At 32.8% G+C, this 14904-nt stretch overlaps 1 non-coding gene across 1 annotated transcript; it reads left to right on the plus strand.

Moving 5' to 3' along the window:
- Nucleotides 1–9855: 9855 nt before the first annotated feature.
- LOC112098750 lies at nucleotides 9856–9962 on the plus strand. Its single transcript, XR_002905858.1, has one exon. It is a non-coding gene; the product is annotated as a small nucleolar RNA R71 (small nucleolar RNA).
- Nucleotides 9963–14904: the final 4942 nt, after the last annotated feature.

A 14904-nucleotide genomic window follows, 5' to 3' on the forward strand; every position in this document is an offset into this window, starting at 1 on the left:
GTCTTTATCATTCCGAGTTTTAAATTCAATTTACTGTCAGTTAGCCAATTAACCAAACCAAACAAACATCAAATAATCTTTTCTTTTGATTACTGTTAATCTTTGGACCTATACATGAAGGTTGGCAATGGTAGGCATCATGTTCCTGCGGCATCCTTTTTTCATTCCCAAATAACTTCAATGTGGATTTCATCTTTGGCGTTGTTGCAGACTTGGGTTGGGCACCCTTCTCTTGTACGTTTAAAATTGTTTTCAAAGACTTATCCTATGGTTAATTTGGGATGTTTGTCTTAAATTAAAACAAACTAGAACGTCTATTTTTTATTAGAAGTATTAAAACTGCTTTTGAATTAATCCATTGTGAAGTTTGGGGTTCGTTTTCTACCGTATAAGTTCTTTAGTTACGTTTTTTTTTAATAATTGTTGGTGATTTTACTTGCCGCACTAAACGCCCGTTTAGAATTGCTTTTGATAGCCTTAACAGTAATTTCAAAAAGTTAAAAGTCAAATTTGGTGTTTGGTAATTTTTTTTAGAAATTACTTTTAGCAAAATCACATTATCCTACAATAGATTTGAAAAAGGAAAGAAAGAATATCTCTTCAAAATCTGATTTTAAAAATTATTTTTATATTTAATCCAATTCTATATATATGCTCATATATATATTATAAAAATTCAAAATTATCATTATTAAGTAGGAAAAAAATCATTAAAATTATTATTATTATTATTATCAATTATATTGATATAACAAAAAAATGAAATTAATAATATAAAATATTTATTTTAGTTATCACATGTTACACATACACAATTAGAAATATTTTATATTCATGTTTATTAATATGTAAATAAATTTTATTCAATATTATATACAATTAAGTCATTTATATTCTTATAACAGTTTAATAATAAAATTTACCAAACACATACGATTGCTTTTAAAATTCACAACAATTTTAAAAATAAATTTTACCAAACGTTTAACTAATTCTCTTCACAGCTGATTATATCTAAAGCACAACTAATAACAATTTGAAATGCTAGTTATGCAACCCAAGAGGCAGGGTGAATTGAGTTTTTAAAATTTAAGCTAAACAAACCACACAACAATTCAATCTATTACCTTAATAATAAAAAAATAATAAATTTAATAGAGCACAATAATAAAAGAGTAATGGAAGAGAGAGCAAATACAATGATTTTTAAGTGATTCGGCCAATAGTGCCTACGTCCACGCCTCCAAGCTCACCGGACTTGAGGGTTTCACTAAGCAAGCATCCAAGGCTTTAACCACTCTCACAATTGACTTATAAGGTGTTAATAAACCTTTACAACAAGAGATTATTCTCAATCTCTTAACCCCAATATATCCCAACACTACAATCACTCAAAGATAAAGATTACAAATGAAATTTTCTTTGACACAATGTGTTTGATTACAAATGATAGCTCAAATGTGTGAATGAAATGAAATAAAATCAAGTTTGAAGCTCAATAATAGTTGTGTACTCGATAGCAAGATCAAATGATAATCGTTGGATTACTTTTTGTTTGAATTTGATTGAGCCATTTTATAGATGGAGTTGAAAATTAGCCGTTGTTGACTTTCTACATGCAATCAGATCACCGTTTAGCATTTATTGGATCGTCGTTTTGACTTGAGCAAGTGACCGTTGTGCCAAAATTCAAATTTTTGGATCACCATTATCAAGATATCGGATTACCGTTATCGCTTTCGAATCTTGTCCAAAGATATCGGTTATCCGTTTGACATAAACGGTTTACCATTTGCAAGATGATTACTCTCTGGTATCGGTTTACCGTTAACGATAAATGGTTTACCATTATCTGAAATTTGCTCTCTGAAATGCAGCCAGTTCACCATCATTCCTAAACGGTTTGCCATTATCTGAAATTTGCTCTCTGGAATACAATCGGTTCACCGTTATCCCTAAACGGTTTGCCGATATCTTGAAACTTACTCTCTAGAATGCAATCGTTTTGCTATTTTCTAATAAATGGTTCACCGTTTTCTTAGAAAATTATATAGCTTACAGATTCCAATTAACAAATTTTCAGACTTATCAATTTAAAACTTATTTTTTATTATCAAAATCATTATTATGAATACAAATAAGTTAACAATCTCCCTATTGTTTATGATGACAAACATTACAAGATTATGCAATTTTGCTCCCCCTTAGTAAGTGGCCAATCAATTTTGTATTCAACATGTTTTTATCAAAACAACAAAGATATATCTCCCCCTTCATCGTCAAAAAGAAAAAGAAATGAAATTTTTTTGGTAGAATTGTTGGGGAAAAATCAGGTTTTTAAATTTTTATAAAACCTTTTGAAGATCGCTCTCATATAATATATAAGAATTTGTATTCTAGAAATCGTACCTTGAAAATCCGAGTTGGCTTTTTCCGCTGAAGTGATTTAGGCTCCTAGATCACGATCCGCCACCACCACTCCTGTTAGATCACGATCCGTCACCACCACGCTTGTTAGATCACGAACTGTCACCAATGATCTTCTAGGTTATGACTCAGGTTCGATCTGCACTTGACGTGTGGGCGCCTTTATCACTACCAAAGCAACTAGCACGAGAAAATTTTTCTCTCAACAATAGAGAGAAAAATCTTATTCTCCGATTTGTATAAAGTGGCTTCTTCCTTTTCCTTTTGAGAAAATAAGCCTTATATATCTTCATTTAGTGAAAACCCTAGGCTCCAAGAATGCCCAAAATAAAACTCACGTTCTTTTCTTTTTCAATAGGGGACCCACCTTGTAAAATAACATAAGGCCCCTTACACATAAGCTTATTAAATGGAGCCTCCCACTAAATGACATATTTAGGCTTTTGACCCAAATAGCTAGTTATCTTGCTTATTAGTCCAGTAGTGGTGCAGTCAATTAAATGAGCTAACCCGGGGATCATTTGGGAACATACAATAGTGGCTACAATAATTAGGCCTGTAATTAAACTAGCCCAATTATTTAATTCCAAATCTACTCCACTAAAAGATTGGAATTGACTTCCATAATTGTATGCTCGAATAATAATTCGTCCCAAGCCACATTGATTTCTTTACTGCACAATCCTTTGTACCACATCGTTAATTAAATTGATATCTCAACTGTCCAATCAATTTAATAACATCTTATTCCTTGATCCTTTCTGGTTTTCTCTAATGATCATTTTCAACATACTAAATATGTTGACACACTTTGGCCAGAGAATTCTATGATCAAGTACCGAAAACCTATCAAGAGATGTGTTGTACAAATTCTATATTGTTAATCCATAACTCAAATACTCATAATTGCTCCCACCAAGATACCGGGTAATTTTGACCACAAGAATGTGTCGTGCCCATTGGTAACTCAAATGAAATAACAATTACAATCATGAAATCATAATTAACTCAAGATTAAGATTACAGTAAAATCAATGCCTATGAGATTTAATAAGTCTGACAGTTATTACAAAGTTAATTAAATCTCATATGTGATCTTGTTCAATGTAGTCGTACTACATCAACAAATTCATACATGATTAAGACAAATCATTCAATGAATTTATTACAGTCTATACCTAAATAAAGTGCCCAACTTTATTTATCAACTGCGAATATAATTTATTTAATCATAAGATAACTTGTATTTATGTCTTCTGTGAATCCACATGGTAATCACATAAATACATATAATATGATTAAATGGACTTTAATACAAATATTAATGCAATTAAGATATTTGAATAAAATACCTCATTTATTTTATTAATCAGAAAAAATGTTTATTACAATTAAATAAACACATATGCTTTTAAAGAGCATATTTTCCCAACAAGAATCTCTCCCCATAAAAATAAACATATCCTTAAACACAGAAAATTTTCAAAACACTTCCAAATTTTCACAAACCAATTCAACTCCAACAACTAACTCAAATTTTCTCAACTCCAACAATCCAACAACACAAAACCATGTATAAAACCAACATGCATATAACCACAATCATCAAGTGAAATTAGAGAATACTCCACAATCCAAATATCATCCAAAATATAAAGATAATATCATCTAAAATATGAGATGAACAATGTATGTGCGAAACAAGGGAAAACATAAAGACATAGAAAGATAAACTACAGAGGTGGTTGCGATGAAGACTCAACAGGAGAGAAACCAAGGGCAGTGAGGATGCATCTCTGACCTTCACAAAGCTCTTGTTGCTAATCTAAGATGAACTATAGAAAAAATTCAAAATGAGATGCAAGTTGCTGCTGTTATACTGAGAGAGTGCGAACCTCGCTAAGAAGCTGCTGCATCAAGTCCTCAGAAGCTAAAGAAGTTGTAGGAGCTGGAGGCACATCGATATCCATATCATGGTCCTCCTGCTCCTTTGGCTCCTGTTGGGTATAAATTCAAATGTTATTGGTGTCAATGTGCAAGTGTACACAACAAGTAATAAAGTTATGAGTATTCAAAATCGTCTCCATAGGGATTGATGTTATCATATTTGCTACAGCAACGGCTACAACAACTGCACTATTCCAGATTTGTTTTAATTCTTTTGCAACTAAGTTCTTTTCCATCTTTTGCAAGCCTATTGCATCAGCATTCCTTCTTTGAAATTTGAGCTTCCAGACACCTACAATTATGCACACAATCTAAGCACGAATTATTCTAAATCAAACAAAATTTATTAAGAGTAAACTAAAATGAATGTTTATGCAAAATATAAGCCTATTGCAAAACATAGCATTTACTTTCTAAGTAATATTGATTTAAATCTAAAAGTAATATGATAACTCTCATTTCATAGAGTTATCACACCCTCAACCTTAAACTATTACTTATCCTCAAGTAATGACAACAACGCTAACACTTCAATCATACAATCATCCAACAAATAACTTAGCTTTGTCATCAAATTTGTAAGAATTCTTCCACCCTCAGATCACACTCTTAATCACGCAAAATAGCCTTAGCAGTTTAGTTCCAGACTTAGGCTTCATTCTGTCCAAAGTGTGTGCGTACCACTTTGATCAAATTCCAGAGGTGATACAACATTACACAGACATATATAATTCAAAGGTAGAACACACATATATTCACATATGGGGGAGCAGAATTCACAAATAAACTCAAACTGTGCTACAACAAACATAATTATTATTTTTCAGTTAAACCCTTCAATGCAACATTGAGCTTTCATGTGAATGTCTATACCTTGTAATGACGACACCCAATTACTCATTCAAAATATATGTTAGAGTTGGTGCAGCAACACATCCAGGATGTTATATCTAGGTCTTACCTTTAGACGCCTGACACAACTTAAAAGTAATATTTAACTCCCAAGTATAAGAGTGTCTTATTGTATTATAACTCGGTGAGTCCGAGGTCGATCCACAGAGAAAAGATTTAATTTGTTTGTTTTATTTTATCTAAAAATTGAAATTAAAACTTGAATATAAACAACTTAATTTAAATGAAACTATGAAATTGAACTAGTTAGGGTTATGGATCCACTCTTAGAAGTAAATAAAACTTAATAAATTCTTTTTGCCAATTTTTTTTAGATTTATTACCCAAAAGATTAATTATACAAATTATTATTATTTTCCCTTTAATTTTATGATGGATTAAGTATTTATTGTGCCAAAATTTAATTTGTCTACAATAAGTCAAAATACCATTTCACCATGCCTTATATTAAGATCTTAAGAATTTATTGTGCCAAATTCATTTGTTTGTCTACAATAAATCAAAATTTCAAAATATAAAACATGTATAAAATTAAATAGAAAATAATTTAATTTATAAAATTAAAAATAGAATTTGATTAAATCATATTTATTTCCTAAGAGTTTCACCTTCCCCTAACTAATATTATTTAGTTAAGCATAATTAAAATAAAAAGAAGTAGTAAAATTGCATTACTTATAATTAAAAGAAATAAAAACAACTAAAATTGGAAATAAAACTAATTTTATTAATGAAAATAATTATACAAAATATTAAAAACACACCTGGAAATCAAGATTACAAGGAGATGGAGAGAATTTGAGAAGAAGAGAGTTGTAGAGAGATGATTAAAACATAAAAATGAGGCCCTATTTATAGAAAAATAAATTCATAATCCAGTGCTTTGCGGTCCATCATAGGCTTCATGCATGTGCTCCTCACAACCCTTAGATCAAGATCCAATGGCTGGTCAAACTTTAAAAGTCAACATCACACATGGCATCATTTGACTCGTCCGATTTACCCAAAGAACGGTTGAGATTTGGCGGGTTAATGGGTGGATCGGGTCGACCTGAATACAAAGATTCAGATCCTCCAACTTGCTTCACCAACCATTGCCACGTGGCACAATCATGGCCATTGAATCATGAACGGTTGAGATTTGGTCAAGATTGCCAGCTATCCCATGCACTCATATCTATTGTAAGCTCATTTCATCATCCAATCAATGCTCGGTCAACAGGAAAAGTCAACTTTTTTTTTTTTATACAAGCCCAATTTTAAGTCGATCTTGACTGATCTTAAGGTTTTCGGACCTCCGGAATCCAAATTTGACCTCCGTTTATCTGTTTGGAGCCTCGAAGTAAGTGAATTTAATATTTTTCCTAATAAACACATAAAAATACACAAAATTAAATATATTTAAAACATAATTAATAATTCCTAATATATTACATAAACAAAAATATAAATTATAACATAAGCATAAAATAACATATTATCGCTTGATAATTCAACAATTTTTAATACTAATCAAAGCCTTTGACTCAAGGCTCAACATGAGGCTCATGAACAGAACAGGTTACTCAGTATCATAGGCAGCGAACCTTTTTATTTTCATTCCTTCATCACCATTTTTTTTTTGCTTGCTTTTTTTTATATATATAATTGTTGCAACACTGCTCATAGCTCTTGTTACCCTTGGACTCAAGTTTGCATATGGGGTGCATACCCAACCTTGGTTACTCAGCAACTTAAATCATTAGGGCATAATTTATTTCATAACAGGTACAATCCAACAAAAAAATTTCCCCAAACTTAAGATATTTTCTACTCTTTTTTTGGTTTTCCTGGCTCTGTTACAGTATTCTCATAAAACTCAACCAAAGTCTAAGTGTTGGGATAAAATTTCAACCTTCATCTATAACTATCTCCACTTGACATTCTCATAAATACTGAATAACACTCAATTTATCTTCATTAGGTTTTCAAATCCATACACAAATATTAGATAACAGAGCTTCACACAACACACAACACAAGCATAAACACATGCATCCAGAAACACAACCCCCCAAACTTGAGTGGTGTTGTGTCCTCACAAGCACACAAAACAAAACCACATAAACCAGACATGCATACACTAAATTAAAAGACATGCTGAATGAATTAGAAAATTAAAACTAAATGAAAGAAAAGTTTTGCAGAAAGATGTAATATAAACTAGCGAGTAGGGGGTACTCCCCTATTGTTGGAAGCATTGTGGCAGCACAGGCCATAAAGGGTCACTTCTTCTTCGATCAACTTCTCAAACGCTCCTTATCATCAAATCTCATCAATCCATTGTTCATCCAAAAGCAAGAAACGCCTCTATTGTTTGAGAATCTTCTGTTATATGTCATGCTATAAGTGATGCTACATCAATTCCCTCATGATATTTTTTTTCACATTTTTTTGTTTTTTTGTTTTTTTGTTTTTTTTTTACTTGCTGCAATTTAACACAAAGACAAAAAATTAGATGCACACTTAAAATAACAAAAAGACAAATTAAATAATTTAAAAACTAAATTCAATGTCTTAAAAACTTGAAACAACTTCCCTTATTGGGTTGCCTCCCAATTATCGCTTGATTTTAAGTCTTTCAGTCTGACATTTCTTGTTTGCTCAACCTGGATCCTTCAAGAACTGATCCTTCTGTAGACTGTTCACCTTAGCTCTCATGTAGTGCTCTACTTTCGGCCCATTAACCTTGAATTCTTGTTGGTCTGGAGTGAGTTCCTTTTGTTGGATTTGCTCGTCAATTCTGAAGGGTTACTTCTCTCCTGACCATGCTATGTTAACTGCTCCATGATCTTCACCATCAAGTTCTTCAAATGTTACAGTATTGATTTCTTCCTTATTACAGCAACTGTGTAATCTCTCTGCTATAACAAAGTCCACAACACTAATAAAATTACAATCTTCAATCTCATCGGGACTCTTCATGACATCCATCACATTGAATGTAACTTGCTGGTCATTCACCCTCATGGTTAATTCTCCTTTTTGAACATCAATTAAAGTATTTCTTGTGGCTAAGAAAGGTTTCCGTAGAATGATTGGCACTTCTTTGTCTGCCTCAAAGTCAAGCACAATGAAATTCACCGGAAAAATAAATTTATCTACCTTCACCAACACATCTTCAATCTTCCCTTCTGGATATGCATGAGATCTGTTAGCAAGTTGTAAAGTCATTGTTGTTGGTCTACATTCACCAACTCTCAATTGCTTAAACACTGATAAAGGCATGAGATTGATGCTAGCCCCCAAATCACAAAGTGTTTTGCCACTGTATTTAGTGCTTATGAAGCATGAGATTGTAAAGCTTTCTTTATCCTTCATCTTCTGTGGTATCTTACTTTGAAGCATTTAGTTGCACTCTTATGTTATAGCAACTATTTCAAACTCTCCAAGTCTTATTTTCTTTGTCAAAATATCCTTTAAAAATTTCGCATAATTTGGCATTTGCTCTAGAGCTTCTACAAAAAGGATATTGATATGTAGCTGTTTCAGCACTCCTAAGATTTTGCTGAACTGCTTATCTTGTTTTTGCTTCTGAAACCTTTGAGGAAAGGGTGGTGGATGTCTAAACTGTTGTGTTGTAGTAGGTTGTTCAGACTGTGCTGGATCATAACTTTCTGCAGATGTTGTAGCAGAACTGTATTGATTTGCATTTTGAAAAGTGGAAGATTGTGACTCCTTCTCTACTTGAGTGTCTTCTTGCCCTTGGTTGGACTCAATTTTTCTTTTTAGTACACCAACTGAACTATGAACCTCTTTTCCAGATCTCAAGTTTATCACTTTGCAGTGTTCTTTCCCTTCTCTTCTTGAGTTCTCTATGTTGCTGGGTAAACTGCCCTGAGGTCTGTTACTTACTGCTGTAGTAAGTTGTCCAATTTGATTTTCTAAGTTTCTCAAAGATGCAGCATGACTTTGGACAACCGCTTCATTCTTCACAATATAATCCTTAATCGAAGCTTCAAGGGAGCTAAGTTGATAATTGTTTACTCTTGATTTTGCCGATAAAATCCAAGTGGTTGAGCAGGTTTGTTATGTCCACTAGGTGTTGTAGCAGTCTGGTTCTGATAACTCCATGAAAAATTTAGATGCTGTCTCCGTCCAGGGTTGTAAGTGTTTGAATATAGATTGCTCTGGTTCTGTCTGTTGAAGCTGCCCATATAGTCAACCGAAGCTGGATTACCAGGACAATTGTCAAATAAATGCCCTTCTCCACAATAAACGCAAGACACATCAGAAATTTGGTTATCAGTTGCAAGGGCAGTATTCATAGCCTTTACCATATTTGTTAATGAAGTTACTTGTGCTGACAATGCTACCAAGGCATCTACATTATAAACTCATGTTGTTTCTTTTGTTGCAGCTTGTCTGGTTGATGGCCATTGATAGTTATTATTTGTTATTCTCTCCAAAATTTCATAAGCCTCATTGTAAGACTTAGATAATAAGGCCCCATTTGTTGTAGCATCCACTATCAATCTAGTGCTTGGGTTGAGACCATTATAGAAAGTTTACAACTGTATGAAGTAAGGAATACCATGATGAAGACATCTCTTGAGTAACTCCTTAAATCTCTATCATGCATCACACAAGCTCTCATCTTCAAGTTAATGGAAAGATGTGATCTCGTTCCTCAACTTTGCATTCTTGGTTGGCGGGAAGTATTTCATTAAAAATTTGTTAGTCAAATTATTCCATGTAGTGATAGAATCTGGTGGTAGAGAATTCAATCATGCTTTTGCTCGGTCTCTCATAGAAAACGGGAAAAGTCCGAGTCTCAATGTTTCCTGTGATACTCTAGCAATCTTGAAAGCATCACTCACTTTAAAAAATAACTTAAAGCGTAAATGAGGATCGTCGAATGGCAAACCATTAAATTGCCCCACTGATTGAAGAATCTGAAACATCACGGGTTTGAGTTCAAAATTGTCAATTTGAATGTCGGGTCTAACTATTCCCGGATGTATGGCTTGAGGAGTCAACACTCCGTACTCTCGAATGACTCTATCTCTATCGTTTGCCATGTAAATAATATTGTTGTGGCTTGGTTGCCCATGAATATTCTGCCCATTCTGACCTTCTTGACCTCCTTGAGCAATTACTGGTTGTATTTCTCCTCGGAGGTTCAAATTCCTCATATCTTGCAAATCATCAATTGCTACAGCAGCTTGTAATTCCTGATGCTCTCTTCTCAATCTCCTTGCGGTTCTTTCAATTTATTGATCAAATTGGAATTCAACAAATTTAAATTTGCCATACAAGGGTTGCTAGATCACCTATGTCAACAAAATAAACAAATTAAAATAAAATAAAAAATTAGCACCAATAAAACTAATTTCACAAATCACAATAAACAATCAATTCCCGGCAACGGCGCCAAAAACTTGTTGGGTATAAATTCAAATGCTATTGGTGTCAATGTGCAAGTGTACACAACAAATAATAAAGTGATGAGTATTCCAGATTGTCTTCATAGGGATTGATGTTATCATATTTGCTACAGCAACAGTTACAGTAACTACATTGTTCCAGATTTGTTTCAATTCTTTTGTAACTAAATTCTTTTCCATCTTTTACAAGCCTATTGCATCAGCATTCCTTCCTAGAAATTTGAGCTTCCAGACACCTACAATTATGCACACAATCTAAGCACGAATTATTCTAAATCAAACAAAATTTATTAAGAGTAAATTAAAATGAATGTTTATGCAAAATATAACAAAAATTCAATAAAAACACATTATTTACTCTCTAAGTAATATTGATTTAAGTATAAAAGTACCTTGATAACTCTCATTTCATAGAGTTATCAGCTCCTCAGGGTGCGCAACTGTAGTCGGACGAGGAACTCGAGGTCTAGCTCCTAATCAAATGTCGAGAAGTTGATTGGTAGAATAGATATCATTCAGCGAACGATCATCCTCAGGGGCTAAAAGTGTATCATCATTCTTAGACGAGGTAATCTTCACCCATTCTCTATTGCGCCGATGGAAACCGATGCCGAGAATAATATCACCTCCCAATCTTTTAGTCTCGTCATATACACGCTCAATAATAGAAATCCTAAAATACCTCAAAATCCTAGTGATAATGCTACCATAGAGAAGAAGTTTGTTGTTCATGGCTGGTATAGACAACATGTGACGAAGAATAATATATCCAAGGTTAATTGGACACCTTCGAAGAAGACAATCCAACAAACCAACATCCAAGCAAGTAACCTCATCACTATACCATTTCCTAGGAGTAACTATATGTTGGAGAATACTATGAAGGATTCTGGGCAACAACTGAGACAGAAAAAGTAGTGAACAAATATCGTCGGAAAGATGTTGACGTCTACAAATGTTCCTAATCGCATATACATCAGAAAAACAATTAAACTGGAATTCTTTCCTAGATGTATAGAGTTCTAGACCTACATAATCAATCCCTAAAATGGAATTCAAATCATCTACAATAAACTCAATAGGTACGTCTCCAATATATGTTACTAGTCTATCCAACCTAATGGCTGAAAGCTCCATATTATAGTAGAAAATTCTAACTAAGTTTAGATATACTTTCTCCTCTAGGTTCAAGGCAATCTCTCATTGTGCTATCATCTCCTTCACATTACAACTACATATAACCAACTCTTCAAAATCATTTAAATCAACAAAGAAGAAATTGGTTAACTTGCTCGTCATAAACCGCGTTTGGAACCTCCTAGCGAGAGAATAAGAAGGGAAGTGAACCCTTTCAAAATTCGGTATTGGAAGGGGATGAGGAGGACTCATGCCAGCCCACTGTTTAACATGTTTCTTCGGTCTTGAAGGTCCTTCACTAGCCATGGATAAACTTGAGGTATAGAAGAGTGTGCATGGGCTTAACTTGATCGAGAAATGAAGGAATTTGTAGTCAATTTGGAAGAAAGAAGTTTGGTTACACTAGGGTTTCAAAAATTGGGAATTTTCAATTTGAGGCTTAAAAACGAATTGTAATCGGATAGAAATGTTCTAAACTTGGTAAAGAAAGTTTCTATTGCTTCAATTTGAAGAGAAATTACAAAGAAAATGAGTAATTTTAGAGAGAGAGAGGGGGGGAGTTTTGGTCCCGGTGAGGAGAGAAAAAAGTTCAAGGCCAAAAGAAAATAAAGAAGAAAATGGTTCACTGTGCTCTTATCACGCGATAACGATGAGTCGTTATTAAGATATCCGTGAGCTGATATCATTCCAGAATGTACCTCAAAAGTTTTATGAAAACGGCGAGCTGTTAGTGAGAAGTCGGCGAATCGTTATCTTCATAAATATTTTCCCTAGTTTCTGTCCCAAAATGGTTAATCGTTTATTGAATAAACGACAATCCGTTTTCTTTAACTAATGATTTCGCGCATCTATTTTTTTTTTTTTGGTCAACAATTAATCCATTTCAAGATCATTTTATTGATCCAAAATGTCTTAAAGACCAATTTAATGCATGATTCGTGAATTTACAAAATTCAAACAACTAATAAGCAATCTCATCACGAACAACAAAATAGATTTAATATCACATAAAGCCAAGCTATTGTGCAACATTCAACATTCCAAGCTCATGTCTAATTTTAGTAAACTGCTCTTCATTAAGGGGTTTTGTGAAAATATCAGTGAGTTGTTTTTCGGTTGAAACAAAATTCAATGAAATATCCCTTTTTTGAACATGATCTCTCAAAAAATGCGGTCTAATCTCTATATGCTTGGTTCTTGAGTGTTGGATAAGATTCTTTGAAAGATTTATGACACTAGTATTATCACACATAATAGGTATTTTTTTCAAGGTAAATATCATAGTCTTTAAGTGTTTATTTTATCCATAAGGCTTTTCCGACTGCAATATACTCAACTTCGGTAGTTGATAGTGCCACCGAATTTTATTTCTTGCTAAACCAAGAGACTAGAGAGTGACCTAAAAAGTGATCATTAATGCTTTTCCCATCAACTTTATATCTAGCAAAATCGGCATCCGAATAGCAAGTTAAGACTATATGTTTTCCCCTAGGATACCAAAGGCCAATATCTATAATTCCACTCAAATAATGAAAAATCCTTTTTATCGCAAGCAAATGAGATTCTTTAGGACATTTTTGAAATCTTGCACACAAACTTACACTAAACATAATATCAGGTCTACTAGCAGTCAAGTAAAGTAATGATCCGATCATACCTCGATAAGTTTTGATATCAACTTCCGTGCCTTTTTCATCATTGTTGAGCTTGATTGTTGAGTTCATTGGAGTACTTTTAATCTTTCCTTTTTCAAGTCCAAATCTCTTGAGTAAGTCCCTTAAATATTTGGCTTGATTAATGAAGATTCCTTCTTCAGTTTGTTTTAAGGGAGGAATCTATTGTGAAAAAGGGGGATTGGAAAAGAAAGAAACCCTAGATCTAAATTTTTCTCTTCTCTCTATGAGGAATTAAACCTATTATTCTAGTTGAAGGTTAATGAAGCTTTGATTCATCACTACTGTGAGATATTTCTTATGCTTTAATTGTTTTATTACTTTTTGGGTATTTGTTTATTCTCTGAATTATTTTCATGATTATGTTTGTTAATTACGTAATTGGCCACTATTTAATTATCAACTTAATCTATTGTCAATTAAAGGATTCATCATATGAAGATTTTAATGTTTGTGACAAATAACATAGCAGTGAGTTGTGTTATGAGAATAAACAATCTAATTTAAATTAACCATCGTATGCGTTTGTTGATTAGGATTTGAGTCTCTCTGGTTTTTCAGGCTGTCAATTGATTAAATCCTATGATCGTATCTAGGGTTGTCTATTGATTAGGGAAATAACCAACGGTCGTACCTTGGTTATCTACTAGTTAAGGAGAGATTGGCTATTAGAGGGTCTCAGTAGCTATAACCGGTCTATTCATAAGTAGTAATAATTTATATTTGAATCAATGATCAGTAGTCGAATCAAGCTGAGTTAATTCCTTCAACCAGATCTTTCTCCAATTTGAATTACAGCTTTAATTTGCATTCTAGTTATTTTAATTTGATTTCTATTATTGTCAACAATTCCCCCATTTTACGTTTTACATTTTAAAAGGATTTAAATAATTACCGATCTCTGTGGACACGACTCTGCTCAATCACTATACACAATTAATTTAGAGTAGGTATTTATTTTTGCTAGCTTCGACAACCATCAAATTGTAATTTTATTAACAATATATGGACAAAATAGATAATTAACAATTATTTTTTATATACTAGAAGGGTACAACGGTAATTATATATTAAACGTACTATTTTCATTAAAAATAATTGTTTCTGTTAGTGAATGGGGGTGTAAATGTCTTTTTTAAAACGTTAAGGGAGTTTTTGTCTCTTTATCTAAACGTTGAGGGTTTGTTTGTCCTTTTTCCAAAAATTTATAATTATTGCTATATAGGATTGTTTTAACCAATTGTTAGAATTCTCAACATAGAGAATTATCATACTTCTCCATAAAGAGTATATTACTTAAAATCAATCGTTGTTAAGTACTGAAGAATGTATGTTTATACATGATAAAATTGTCATTTTATTCTCCAAGTCCACTAACATTT

This window comes from Citrus clementina, unplaced genomic scaffold (genome assembly GCF_000493195.1).
Source record: "Citrus clementina cultivar Clemenules unplaced genomic scaffold, Citrus_clementina_v1.0 scaffold_5, whole genome shotgun sequence".
In the NCBI taxonomy this organism is placed as follows: Eukaryota; Viridiplantae; Streptophyta; class Magnoliopsida; order Sapindales; family Rutaceae; genus Citrus; species Citrus x clementina.